Raw genomic sequence first — 12,963 nt, forward strand, 5'->3', positions numbered from 1 at the left:
TAGACAAAACCATGTTACAATGCAAGGGGTGCAAATTAGCATTCTGTTTTGCACATAATTATTAATATTATTATTATTATCATCATTTATTTGTTAGGCGCCACAAGATTTCCGCAGCGCCGTACACAGTACAAACAGTAGACTATACAGGGTGAAACAGTATACCAATACTTCAGAAACTCCAGGCAGGTTGCTGCAATAAGCACAGAGCAGAAGAACAGGTGAGGAGACAGGAGGGTAGAGGGCCCTGCTCATGTGAGCTTACATCCTAAAGGAGGGTAGACATAATAAGGCACAAGGGGAGCCAGAAGAGAGAGGGGAGAGCGAGTGGCGGAGGTGAGGGGTTAAGTAGATGGTTGGTAGGCTATGCGGAAGAAGTGAGTTTTTAGTGCATGTTTGAAGCATCACAAAGTAGGAGAGAGACGGATGGAACGAGGAAGGTCATTCCAGTGAAGGGGGGCTGCACGGGAAAAGTCTTGGATTCTGGAGTGGGAAGAAGTGATAAGAGAGGAGGAGAGGCGGCGGTCATTGGCTGAGCGCAGGGAGCGGGACGGAGTGTGTATGGAGAGGAGGTTAGAGATGTAGGAGGCAGTAGAGTGGGAGAGCGCCTTGTAAGTGGTGGTGAGGAGCTTGAAGAGGATTCTGTAGGGGAAGGGAAGCCAGTGTAGGGCGAGGCAGAGAGGGGAGGCAGAGGAGAAGCGGCGTGAGAGGAAGAGGAGTCTTGCAGCCGCGTTGAGTATAGAGCGGAGGGGAGAGAGGTGGGAGTGGGGGAGGCCAGTGAGGAGAAGGTTGCAATAATCCAGGCGGGAGATGATGAGTGCGTGGATGATAGTTTTGGTGGCATCCTGAGAGAGGAAGGGACGGATGCGGGTGATGTTGCGTAGTTGGAAGCGACAGGACTGGGCAAGGGAATGAATGTGGGGGGCAAAAGAGAGAGAGGAGTCAAGGGTGACACCTAGGCAGCGGAGTTGGGTGACAGAGGAGATGGCGGTGTTGTTGACGACAATAGAGAGGTCATGGTGGGATGGGAGTCTGGGTGGAGGAAAGACAATGAGTTCCGTCTTGGAGATATTGATTTTAAGAAAACGCTCGGACATCCAGGAGGTGATGGCGGAGAGGCAGTTAGATACCCGAGAGAGGAGGGTGGAGGAAATGTCAGGAGAAGAGATGTAGAGTTGAATGTCGTCAGCATAGAGGTGATACTGAAGACCAAAGGAGGAGATGAGAGCGCCAAGTGAGGAAGTATAGAGCGAGAAGAGTAAAGGACCGAGAACAGAGCCCTGCGGGACTCCAACAGGGAGAGGGTGGGGGGAGGAGGAGGAGCCAGACGTTGATACAGAGAAGGAGCGGTTAGCAAGGTATGAGGTGAACCAGGCAAAGACAGATCCAGAGAGGCCAAGAGAGAGAAGGGTTTGCAGCAGGAGGGGGTGGTCCACGGTGTCAAAGGCTGCGGAGAGGTCGAGGAGAATAAGTATAGAGAAGTGACCCTTGGACTTGGCCGTTAGGAGATCATTAGTAACCTTGGCCAGGGCAGTTTCGGTGGAGTGGAGGGGACGGTAGCCGGATTGGAGAGGGTCAAGGAGGGAATAGTCAGATAGATGTTTGGCAAGGCGGCTGCAGACAATCCGCTCGAGAAGTTTGGAGCCGTAGGGGAGTAGTGAGATAGGGCGATAGTTAGCAAGAGAGGTGGGGTCGAGATTAGGTTTTTTGAGGATAGGGGAGATAAGAGCGTGTTTAAAAGAGGAGGGGACTATACCAGAGGAGAGTGATAAGTTGAAGTGGTGAGCGAGGTAAGAACAGGCAGTGGGAGAGAGAGAGCGAAGGAGGTGAGAGGGGATGGGGTCGAGAGGACAGGTAGAGGGTGGGGAGGAGAGAATAAGGGAGCGGACATCTTCACCTGTAGTGGGGCAAAAGGAGCACCAGAGTTGGTTGTTGGGGGGAGGTGAAGCAATGAGGGTGGCGGGGGAAGAGGAAGAGGAGGTGTTCAGTCTGATGGCCTCTATTTTGGACGAGAAAAAGGTGGCGAAGTCAGAAGTGGAGAGGGAAGGCGGGACAGAGGGGGGGGGGGAGAGAGTAGGGAGTTGAAGGTGGCAAAGAGGCGGCGGGGATGGGAGGACTGAGAAGAAATGAGTGACTTGAAGAAGGTTTGTTTAGCGAGGGAGAGGGCAGAGCAGAAAGAGGAGAGGATGAATTTGAAGTGAAGGAAGTCAGCCAGTTAAGTTAAATAAGTTAAATACTGACTGTTTTTCCATGTAGCACACAAATACTTGATAGCTTATTTGTACACTGAAATTTAAAGTTGATATTTGTGTGCTACATGAAAAAACAGTCAGTATTTAACTTATGTGCAAAACAGAATGCTAATTTGCACCCCTTGCATTGTGACATGGTTTTGTCCAGGAGACTGAAATAAGAAGTTTCTCAAGTTAAGATCCTTAATGAATCAGGCCCGTAATGTTTACCAGGGAGGTGCATGGGCAACTCCACTGTTTGTCTGAAACAGGAAATTATTGTTTGGAGCTATTTAGAAAGAAGGCAGGATTAGACCCCAGTTGCTGAAAACCTCTACCTCTAGTACCAAGTAGCACAATATGACACAGGTTTAAAAATGATAAAAGTTCAGTCTTTTATTTGAATAGCAAATCATCTACAATATTCCTTTCCTAAGATGAAATAGACTGCAACCAGGCCTGAAGTATACTTGAATCACAAAGCATAGACAATACCTTGACCTTTCCCAAGAAGTAGAAAAATAGATAAATATATGCACATTTCACATTTTTGATAAGCAGCGCATAATTCAAAGAACTTAAGTATTGTGATTTCATGTAACTAGCATTACATAAGTAAAACAAGTTCATGCTGGTCTCTGCATAATTGCAGGTTAGTGCTGAATACATGGAATGTATTCAGTAACCCTGTATGGGAATTATAGATATCAATACATATGGAAAATGAAAGGCTGCAGGAAGATACAGCACCGTTACTTACAATAGAATATGTCCATCAATCTAATCAGCAATTACCGGCAATGAAATGGACAGGTTGGAAGAAGTTCAGCATTGAAACTCATAGGTAACCGAAATGGAAAAGACGAGGGAGAAGCTGATGAGCTGTAAAATAATACAGGGCCAATACTGTAGTAGGATGCAGAGCAACAACCACAAAGTGAAGACAAGTCAGGCATTCTCATCTCATTAATCCTCAAAGTTTAGAAGGTGTAACAACAATACAAGATGCAGGAATGAAGTACACAGAGTATTAGAGCACTAGATAGCAACCAGTGAAACTGGACACTGTAAATACACTAAAAGGGCACAGCAATAGTTCAATTTTTGATAGCAGTAGGTGATACTGGACGTGGCTAATGCATGAACAGAGCACAGCAATAGTTAATTGTTTGATAGCAGCAGGTAACAATGGAACAAAGCAAAGTTTAACAAATATATGCCCCAGTCTCAAATAGTATACAGGTACAGTACTATACCAGCACAGCAGCATGCAGTAGCAAGAAGTCCAAATGTACACAAACTTCTGGCAAATAAATAGTAGTCAAAAAATGCAGGGTTAAAATGACATCCTGTGAGCAGCAGTGGTCAATACAAACCACAAACTAAAGTTAACAGAAATGCTGGATACTGTTCTGAAAGACTGAATCATCTGGCAGGGAAACTTTGGAATGACTAAATCTTATAAATACTAGAGAGGTCCACTGATCACCGTGTTTTGATTTTGGTTTTACATCTGTATTTTTTTTTTTAAATTGCTAAAAAAATGCTAAAATCACATAATTTGGCTCACTTTTTTAATCCAAAAGATTCACTTTTTTCATCAGGTTATCATAACAAGATGAGTAATGGGACAAGACAAAATGATTTGAAATAATTATGAGGAAAATCGTAATTCAGTATTTGTCTTGCCCATTAATGGTTAATGCAGTGGTTCCCAAACTTTTGCAGTTCGCGGCACCCTTAGAGTCTCCAAATTTTTTCAAGGGACCCCTCCAAAATAATTATTGAGCAGTCCTGTTTTAGAAGTAGTTGGGTCAAAAAATTGTAATAAGTATTTAGGTCAGGACAGAAATACTTATTTAGTTGTATGCAAAAATGCCCCCTCTGCATCCAGACACTCTGCCCTCAGGCACTCTGCCCCCTCTGCATCCAGACACACTGCCCCCTCTGCATCCAGATACACTGCCCTCTCTCACACTGCCCCCTCTGTCCTCTCATGCTGTGTCCCCCTCCACTGCCCCTCTCACGCTGTGTCCCCCTCCTCTGCCCCGCTGTGCCCCTCCTCTGCCCCACTGTGCCCCTCCTCTGCTCTCTGTCCCCCTTCTCTGCCCCGCTGTCCCCATCCTCTGCTCTCTGTCCCCATCCTCTGCTCTCTGTCCCCATCCTCTGCCCCTCTGTCCCCCTCCTCTGCTCTCTGTCCCCCTCCTCTGCCCTGCTGTCACCATCCTCTGCTGTCTGTCCCCCTCCTCTGCCCCACTGTCACCATCCTCTGCTCTCCTCCTCTGTCCCACTGTCACCATCCTCTGTCCCCCTCCTCTGTCCCGCTGTCACCATCCTGTCCCCCTCCTCTGTCCCACTGTCACCATCCTCTGCTCTCCTCCTCTGTCCCGCTGTCACCATCCTCTGTCCCGCTGTCACCATCCTCTGTCCCGCTGTCACCATCCTCTGCTCTCCTCCTCTGCCACCATCCTCTGTCACCAACCTCTGTCCCACTGTCACCATCCTCTGCTCTCCTCCTCTGTCCCGCTGTCACCATCCTCTGTCACCAACCACTGTCCCACTGTCACCATCCTCTGCTCTCCTCCTCTGTCCCGCTGTCACCAACCTCTGTCCCACTGTCACCATCCTCTGCTCTCCTCCTCTGTCCCGCTGTCACCATCCTCTGCTCTATCCTCTGCTCTCCTCCTCTGTCCCGCTGTCACCATCCTCTGTACCCCTCTCACCATCCTCTGTGCCCCTCCTCTGTCCCGCTGTCACCATCCTCTGTCCCCCTCTCACCATCCTCTGTCACCATCCTCTGTCCCCCTCCTCTGCCACGATCCCTCTTACTCTGCCCCACGCCAGGTGCCAGCCATAAAAAAAAAAACACAGAAACTTACCAATCCGTCGGGCGCCGGGACCCAGCAGCCTCCTCTCTCCTGCAGCTTGTTACTGACGTCGATATTCAGTGACAGCTGTGGGAGAGAGGAGGCTGCTGGGTCCCGGCGCCCGACGGATTGGTAAGTTTCTGTGTTTTTTTTTTTTTTATGTCTGGCCCGCGGCACCCCAGTGACAGCGCCGCGGCTCCCAGGGGTTTGGGAACCGCCGGGTTAATGCATAGACAACCAATTGACAGTTTAGGATGTATATGAATGGTACTACGCTTCTAGTTGTCTAGGTTTCTCTGTAAGGTTTTCCTCTCATGCTTCCAGACTTTATGAAATAGAATTCACCTTTTTCTTACTCAACATGCTACCACTGGGCCGTCTTAAAAATCTACAATCGTAATAAGAATAAGAATAAAATTGCATCTTTTGTAACTCAGATTACTTAAATATCTTATCAGTAAATATCTTATGCTTTTTTAAGTACAACATTCAGCCTTGTGAAATGGACAATTAGAATTATTTTGTTTGCTAACCCTGTATTTGAACTAGACGTATGTAGCAACTTGTTAGCCAATGAAATAAACCTTCTGGATCAACTATAATATACACAATCCAAACAAATTTCACAGATGAGAATTTGGGATCCATGTATTAGTTTAAGACCTTGTCACACCCACTCATGATGATTGGAGTTCATCACACAGTGAACTCTGACTACCTGCGTAATTCTGGGACTGACCAGCCGATTAGCTATGTGCCACAACATCACATGCTGTTTGCTTTTAAATATATTTAAGTGATAATATAGGTCTGCAGGGACGAAGGATATTATTAGAGCATCACTGGTCCCAAACGACCAGGACATTTCCAAATTTCTAATGAGGGTGCATACCTGGAGACATAGGGTCTGAGTCATTAAGGAGAGCAAAGCATAAAAGAGGAGTAACTTTGCACCTGGGCAAATCCATGTTGCTTTGGAGGGGAGGTAAATTTAAAATGTGGGGATATATTTATAGTTGGTATAGGGCATGTCCTAGAGCAACTTTAAATTTTAGTGTACAAATAAAGCTATGAATTAATTGTGTGCTACATGAAAAAAGTCAGTATTTAACTTATGTGCAAAATAATAAACTAATTTGCACCCCTTGCATTGTGACATGGTTTGTCCCAGAGAACATTTACTTCTTTTTTTGCCTTACTTTCCTTATTAACTTATGCCCATAATGTTTAATATCCTACTTTACTATACTTAAAATGCATAGCGTGTATGTTTCCTAACAGTCCCTACATCAAACCAGATTAGGTTCTTCAACAACTTAGCATTAATCAATAAACAACACTGACAACATGAGGAGAACATAGGAAGAAGAACACAGTTTTATTTTATCCCACCCACCTCTAACATACTCATGGCCCGCCACTGACTGACCTAACAACATCCCTTAATTTCCACAATATCTGGTCAATGAAAAACCTTAAACCTTCCCTACTTAGATGAACACCGTCTGGTCTAAACAAGTGTGCTGCGTCTACTTTTAGCAAAGGACGACCTATGAGTATCCCTCCTAATGACCTCATAACTTTGCCCGCTGACTGGTTAATTTTTCGCACGAGGGAAACCATAGTGGACGTGGAAAATTTGGTCTTCCATACCAAACGGGGAACAACATTGGACCAACATAATTTCACTGACTCCCACCTTTGCAGAATACTGCTCAAGTCCGTACTTTTCCAAATAATCAAATACAGTGATTTGCCAACCCATACATCATTACCACCTAGGTGTATGACTAATATATCCGGGACGCCATGAGCCTTTATCTCCTGTGTCAGCATTGGTAAATGGGAGGGCCATTGAAAAACCCCGTCTTAATAGCCACTGAATGTGCACAGGATGTGAAAAGTAAGACAAGTTACAGGACAGTTTGTGTTTGCTCGGCCAAAAAATGTAGGAATGTTCCACTACCCATACTTGAGTCTCCTTGCTGTGTACACCTAAAAATAAAAACATATGAGAGGCCTTGTCACATGGCAAATAAAATTGAACAAAACAGGACTAGGCTCTATCAATCGTTGCGTCTCACTGTACTGTATGCATTAGCAATACCTAGGGCCCTAGCGCTAGAACAACTCACCTACGCTATGTACTGAGGCCGACACAGAATAAATCAAGTACTACCACATGCATGCATAATAAGACATACAAGTAGATAAGTGTAACAACATAAGAACCACAGGAAGGGAAAGAGAGAGACTGCAGCTGTAGGTAAAAAACCCATAGAACCCCGGAGGCACACCACTAATCAGACCTTGATCTGTGGAGAAAACAGGAAACAATCACTTTGCGCCCCCTCTAAAAGCGGCAAGCAGCAAAACCCTGTGTCCACCATCTCAAAATGAGATGAGAAGAAAAAGAGAACAGGGACAAAGGAGATGAAACAAAGAGTACTTAAGTATCAGGTCTAATATCAGGTCTTGTAAGTCCATGACTTCCACCTACCAAAGGCTTGAATTTCCAAACCAGAGGTACCTCAGGCCACTGCAGCAGTAGCTGCCCCAATTCGGAAAGAATGTGTACCATATAATGAAGGGTCTAAACCGACTTGAACTAGTGAACGTGTTAGCAGCGCTTGAAATTGGAATTTGGTTACCGGGGAACTATCCAGGTGTACTAGCCACATGTCAGCATTGCTGGGACATATGCTAGCTAATCTATGACACAGGCACACAGGGCAAATGGACTTATCAGCTTCATGGGGTAAGGGAACCCAATGACCTTTACCTGCCTGACCTGTTTTAGACTTGATAATTTTGCACTGTATGGACTCGGAATGTAGCACAATATGTTAAGCTAGGAGAGGGGAACCCATGCAAACTCTGGACTGGGCGACCAACTCACGAACCTTGAAAGCCCCATGGTATACCAGTGAAAAAGCGGTAATAAAGAGGGATGTCTCGTATTGATCCGTGGTCACCTCACACAATATTGTGATGATTCTAGTAAATATATTAAGGTCTATCAGTCTTCTACTATCTGCTACCGTGAGCCTCAACTGCGCCCAACCTCTAAGCGCTTTTGCTGTGATGAAGGACTTGATAGGATCTTGAACTCTCTGCAATTTTGCCATGACCGAGATGCCAGCGAGCATGGAGGCCATAGCTTTTTTGGAAACTCCGTCTACGTACCGCCTCCACAAGAACTCCATCATCACGGAAGATTGTTCGTCTGTGCTGTTGCCTTGATATGTTATGAAAAAGGGTCCATCGCTGCCATGCCAAGCGGTAAGTTTTCCTAGTGTATGGGGCCATGGATGTTTCCGCAAGGATCATTATGCCGGCTCAACCATCTGCCAAATGTAAAATGGACATGTTATATCGTTGGGCTGTGGGGACAGGGCTCTAAACTACTCCAGTTGAAACGAGATAACGCATCTGCAATACTGTTGTCCACTCCAGGAACGTGACAAGCATGATAGTTTATGTTGTATTCCAGGCAACGCAGGACTAATACATAGAGCAAGTTAACCGCCGGTGGTGATGAGGTGCTTTGTTTGTTTATTGCCTGTACTACACCAAGATTGTCGCACCAGAACACTACATTATGCCCATTGAGTCTGGGAGCCCATAATTCCAATGCCAAAATGATGGGGAATAACTCCAGCGTTAAGAGATTGCGCATCAAGCCGCTAACCCTCACTCACCCTGAATGAAAGCCCTGAAACCCTTCGCTATTGATGTATCTGTATGCAAGTCCATCTCTTTGGTAGATATTTGGGGGGAGGGCCAGATCCTACTACCATTAAAATCCCAAAGAAAACTTAGCCAAACCTTTAAGCCCCCTCTTATTTCTTTGTTTAGTCGTACGTGGGCGTGTGGGCAATTCAAATCAGCTGTGGCTAATTACACCTTCCTGCAGAATATCCTGCCCATGGGTCATAGCCGGATTAAGGGGGGGGGACAGGGGGCACATGCCCCGGGCCCCCCTCTCCCCGAGGGCCCCCCGCATGACCTCACCTGTCAGTTGCTGTCAGATGCGGCGGCGGCCCTACTGTTGAATGTGATCCCCCCTGCCACTCAGTGATAGGCCAAACATTCGACCTATCACTGAGAGCTCTTGTGAGAGCTCTTGTGTCACATGGGACGTGCACCACATGACAGGTGCCGTCCCATGTGTGAAGTCCTGCAGAGAGCGCACGGCGCAGATGGAAGAAGGTAAGTGTTATTAGTGTGTGTTATGTTATGTTTGTTTTATGTTATGTTATGTCATGTCTTGTCAATGCAGAGTGTGTGTGATCAGCATTTATGTGTGCGTGTGTTTGTCAGCATTTGAATGCAGTGTGTGTGGGAGCCAGTGATTTAATGCAGTGTGTGTGTGGGGGCCAGTGATTTGATGCAATGTGTGTGTGGGGGGGGCAGTGATTTAATGCATTGTGTGTGTGGGGGGGCAGTGATTTAATGCAGTGTGTGTGTGTGGGGGGGGGGCAGTGATTTAATGCAGTGTGTGTGTGTGGGCCAGTGATTTAATGCAGTGTGTGTGGGGGCCAGTGATTTAATGTAGTGTGTGGGGGGGCCAGTGATTTAATGCAGTGTGTGTGGGGGCAGTGATTTAATGCAGTGTGTGGGGGGGCAAGTGATTTAATGCAGTGTGTGTGGGGGGGCCAGTGATTTAATGCTGTGTGTGGGGGGGCCAGTGATTTAATGCTGTGTGTGGGGGGGCAGTGATTTAATGCAGTGTGTGTGTGTGGGGGGGCCAGTTATTTAATTCAGTGTGTGTGGGGGGGCCAGTGATTTAATGCAGTGTGTGTGTGGGGGGCAAGTGATTTAATGCAGTGTGTGTGTGGGGGGGGCAAGTGATTTAATGCAGTGTGTGTGTGGGGGCCAGTGATTTAATGCTGTGTGGGGGGGCAGTGATTTAATGCAGTGCGTGTGGGGGGGCAGTGATTTAATTCAGTGTGTGTGGGGGGGCAGTGATTTAATGCAGGGTGTGTGGGGGCCAGTGATTTAATGCAGTGTGTGTGTGGGGGGCAATGATTTAATGCAGTGTCTGTGTGGGGGCCAGTGAATTAATGCACTGTGTGTGTGTATGTGTGGGGGCTAATGAATGAATGTAGTGTGTGTGTGTGTGTGTGTGTGTGTGTGTGTGTGTGTGTGTGTAGGGGCCAGTAAATGACTGTAGTGTGGGAGGGAGGGGGGGTTGTCTTAATATAATATAGGTAGGCTATTTAATTTAATTGTGGAATGCACGTGGGGGCTAATTATTGGGTGCTATTTTATTTGTGGGGTGATGGTGGGGCTATTTAATTTAATAGTGGGTCCTATGAATTTAAGATGGAGTAATTGGACCTTTAATTTAATGCTGGAGTGGTGAGCTATTAATTGATTGTGGGCTGTTTGGGGAGAATGAGGTCTATTTATTAAATGTGATTATGAATTATTTAATGCCTGGAATTGTAGTGGGAAATGGTAATATTTGTTAAATGTAAATGCTATTTAAATTATTGTTGGGGCTGTTTGGAGGGAGGGAAATAGGTTTATATATTAAATGCTATCTAATGTCAGGGTTGGTTGGAGGAAAAGAGATCTATTTAGCAAATGTGAATATTATTATTTTAATGTTGGGGGCTGGAGGAAGGCCTAATTATAAAACGTGAGTGCTATTAATTTAACACTGGGACTGTTTGCAGTTTTCTAAATTTTATGCACCTATTTTTTTTTTCCCAAATAGGGCCTCCAATATTCCAGGATCCAGACAACCAGCAAATGAGCTAAAGCAACCAGCAGCCACAAGTGGTGACAGTGAGAACAGGTAGGAGAGAGCAGGACAGTCTACCAACTGCCTTAATCCAGCTCTGCCATGGGTATTTCCCTACAGGCATAGTTAAAAGAACCCAGTAGTGACTGAACCTGCTGCAACTTGCTGGATGGGGAGGACAGTACTTCTGTAATTAAGGATTCTAATTTCTTAATTTTAGCCCTTGGCAAGCGACAACAACACTCAGCCATATCAATCTCCATCCCGAGAAGAGATAGCTGCGTTACAGGACCTTCCGTTTTCTCCTGAGCTATCGGAACACCCATTGTGTAAAAAAGAGCTTTAGCAGCGAACAATGTATCTGAGCAGATGTCTGAATTCGGAGTGCCCACGAACAAAAAATCGTAAAGATAGTGTGCTACACTTCACTGACCAGTCCCTGCCTGTACACACCAGTGCAGGAATGAGCTGAAAGCCTCGAAAAAAGCGCAAGAGACTGAACTTCCGATGGGCAGACATCTATCAATATAGTATCCATTTTGTATTTTGAAACCCGTGAATCGGAACGATTCTGGGTGTAGCGGAAGGAGTTTAAAAGCCGATTCTATATCTAATTTTGCCATTAAAGCTCCTGTACCTAAATTTCTAATTAGTGATAGGGTGTCCTCAAACAATTGGTATACTATTGAACTAAAGGCTTAACTGATGGCAGCATTAACTGAGCTACACAAAGGGTGTGATAGGTGTGGTATAAGCCGAACTTTACCTGGCACTTTCTTCGGAACTACCCCTAAATTGTTAATAGGAGGAGAAGGGTAAGGCCCTATCATGTGTCCCAGGCTGACTTCCTTATGAATTTTCCATAGCAGTATATCAGGGTGAATAAGAACTGAACGAAGATTCTTCATAGCGCTAGCTATGACCTCAGACTGTATGAGGCGAAAGCCTGCCTGAAAACCTTCGTGGAGGAAGGCAGCTTGAGAAGTGTCAGGGTAAAATTTGAGCCATTTTTCCAGCACAGACAGGTTGATAGGGAAGTGAGCCTTAAGCATTGTTGCTGCGACCTCTGCTGACACCAGGTGCATTTTTGGGGCATTCTTTCACTGGGTGTGGTCCCCGACAACTGGAGCAGGCATGACGATACCAAGAGGATTTCCCCCTGCCGCAAGATGCATTGTTGAACACAAAACATCTGTTCTTTGTGTACTGAGGTACTCCTCGTCTCCCCGGTTGCTGAAACCTGGATGTGTAACTAACCTGTGAAGTGGACAAGGATGCCCTATTAAGTGCCATCCAAATTTCAACATCTCTGAACCCAAATGGTAAGGACTTATAACCGCTGACTTTTTCCCTGAATTTTGCATCATATGTGTGCCAGGTACCGGGGTGATCGTAAACGTGCATTTCGTTAATACGGTGAAGATATTTCCACACATCTAGAGATTCTTCCGACCTAGTTTCAATATAGCATGATGCAAAGACGCAAAAACTGTTAAGCCAGTTCGCAAAGGTTTTGTGCGCTTCCTCCCCGACCCCACATTTGGAGCATGTTGCTTCTAACTCTTTCTTCCCTGAGACCATGAGCTCAAACATGTCTACAGACAACCCCCTGTTGATTTTATCTCTTGCACTGGCTCTAATGCCGGACACAAGGGCCGGGTTCTCTTAACGAACCAAGGGAGCCGAGAAGGAGTCTGCATGACGTTTGCCCCCTAATCGCATGGATCTCTGACTCTTCCTGTGGCCAAAGTGTGAATTGAGAAGTTTTATGACCAGAGGAAGATGAGGAATCGTCGCTAGAGGAGTATACCGGGGAAGAAGGAATGGGTGTGTGTGTAATGTTAGCAACAACATACTCACCAGCACCATCTGCGGAGGTTTGAGCGTCCTGCATGGGCTCCGAAACTGCCACTGTTGGCCGAGACAACTCCTGTTTCAATCTATCTAACATCAGGATGGCACCCACATTTTGACCAACACAATCCCCGCATTTGGAAGCCAGCACCTGAGGTACTGAAGACAAGGACATGTTAGTCAAAAATGATGGATTGAGACGCGAGCGCGAAGTAGGGGAATTAAAATATGGTGCAGGACCCCCTATCAGAACTAATGT

This window comes from Mixophyes fleayi, chromosome 1, assembly GCF_038048845.1.
Source record: "Mixophyes fleayi isolate aMixFle1 chromosome 1, aMixFle1.hap1, whole genome shotgun sequence".
Classification (NCBI taxonomy): Eukaryota; Metazoa; Chordata; class Amphibia; order Anura; family Limnodynastidae; genus Mixophyes; species Mixophyes fleayi.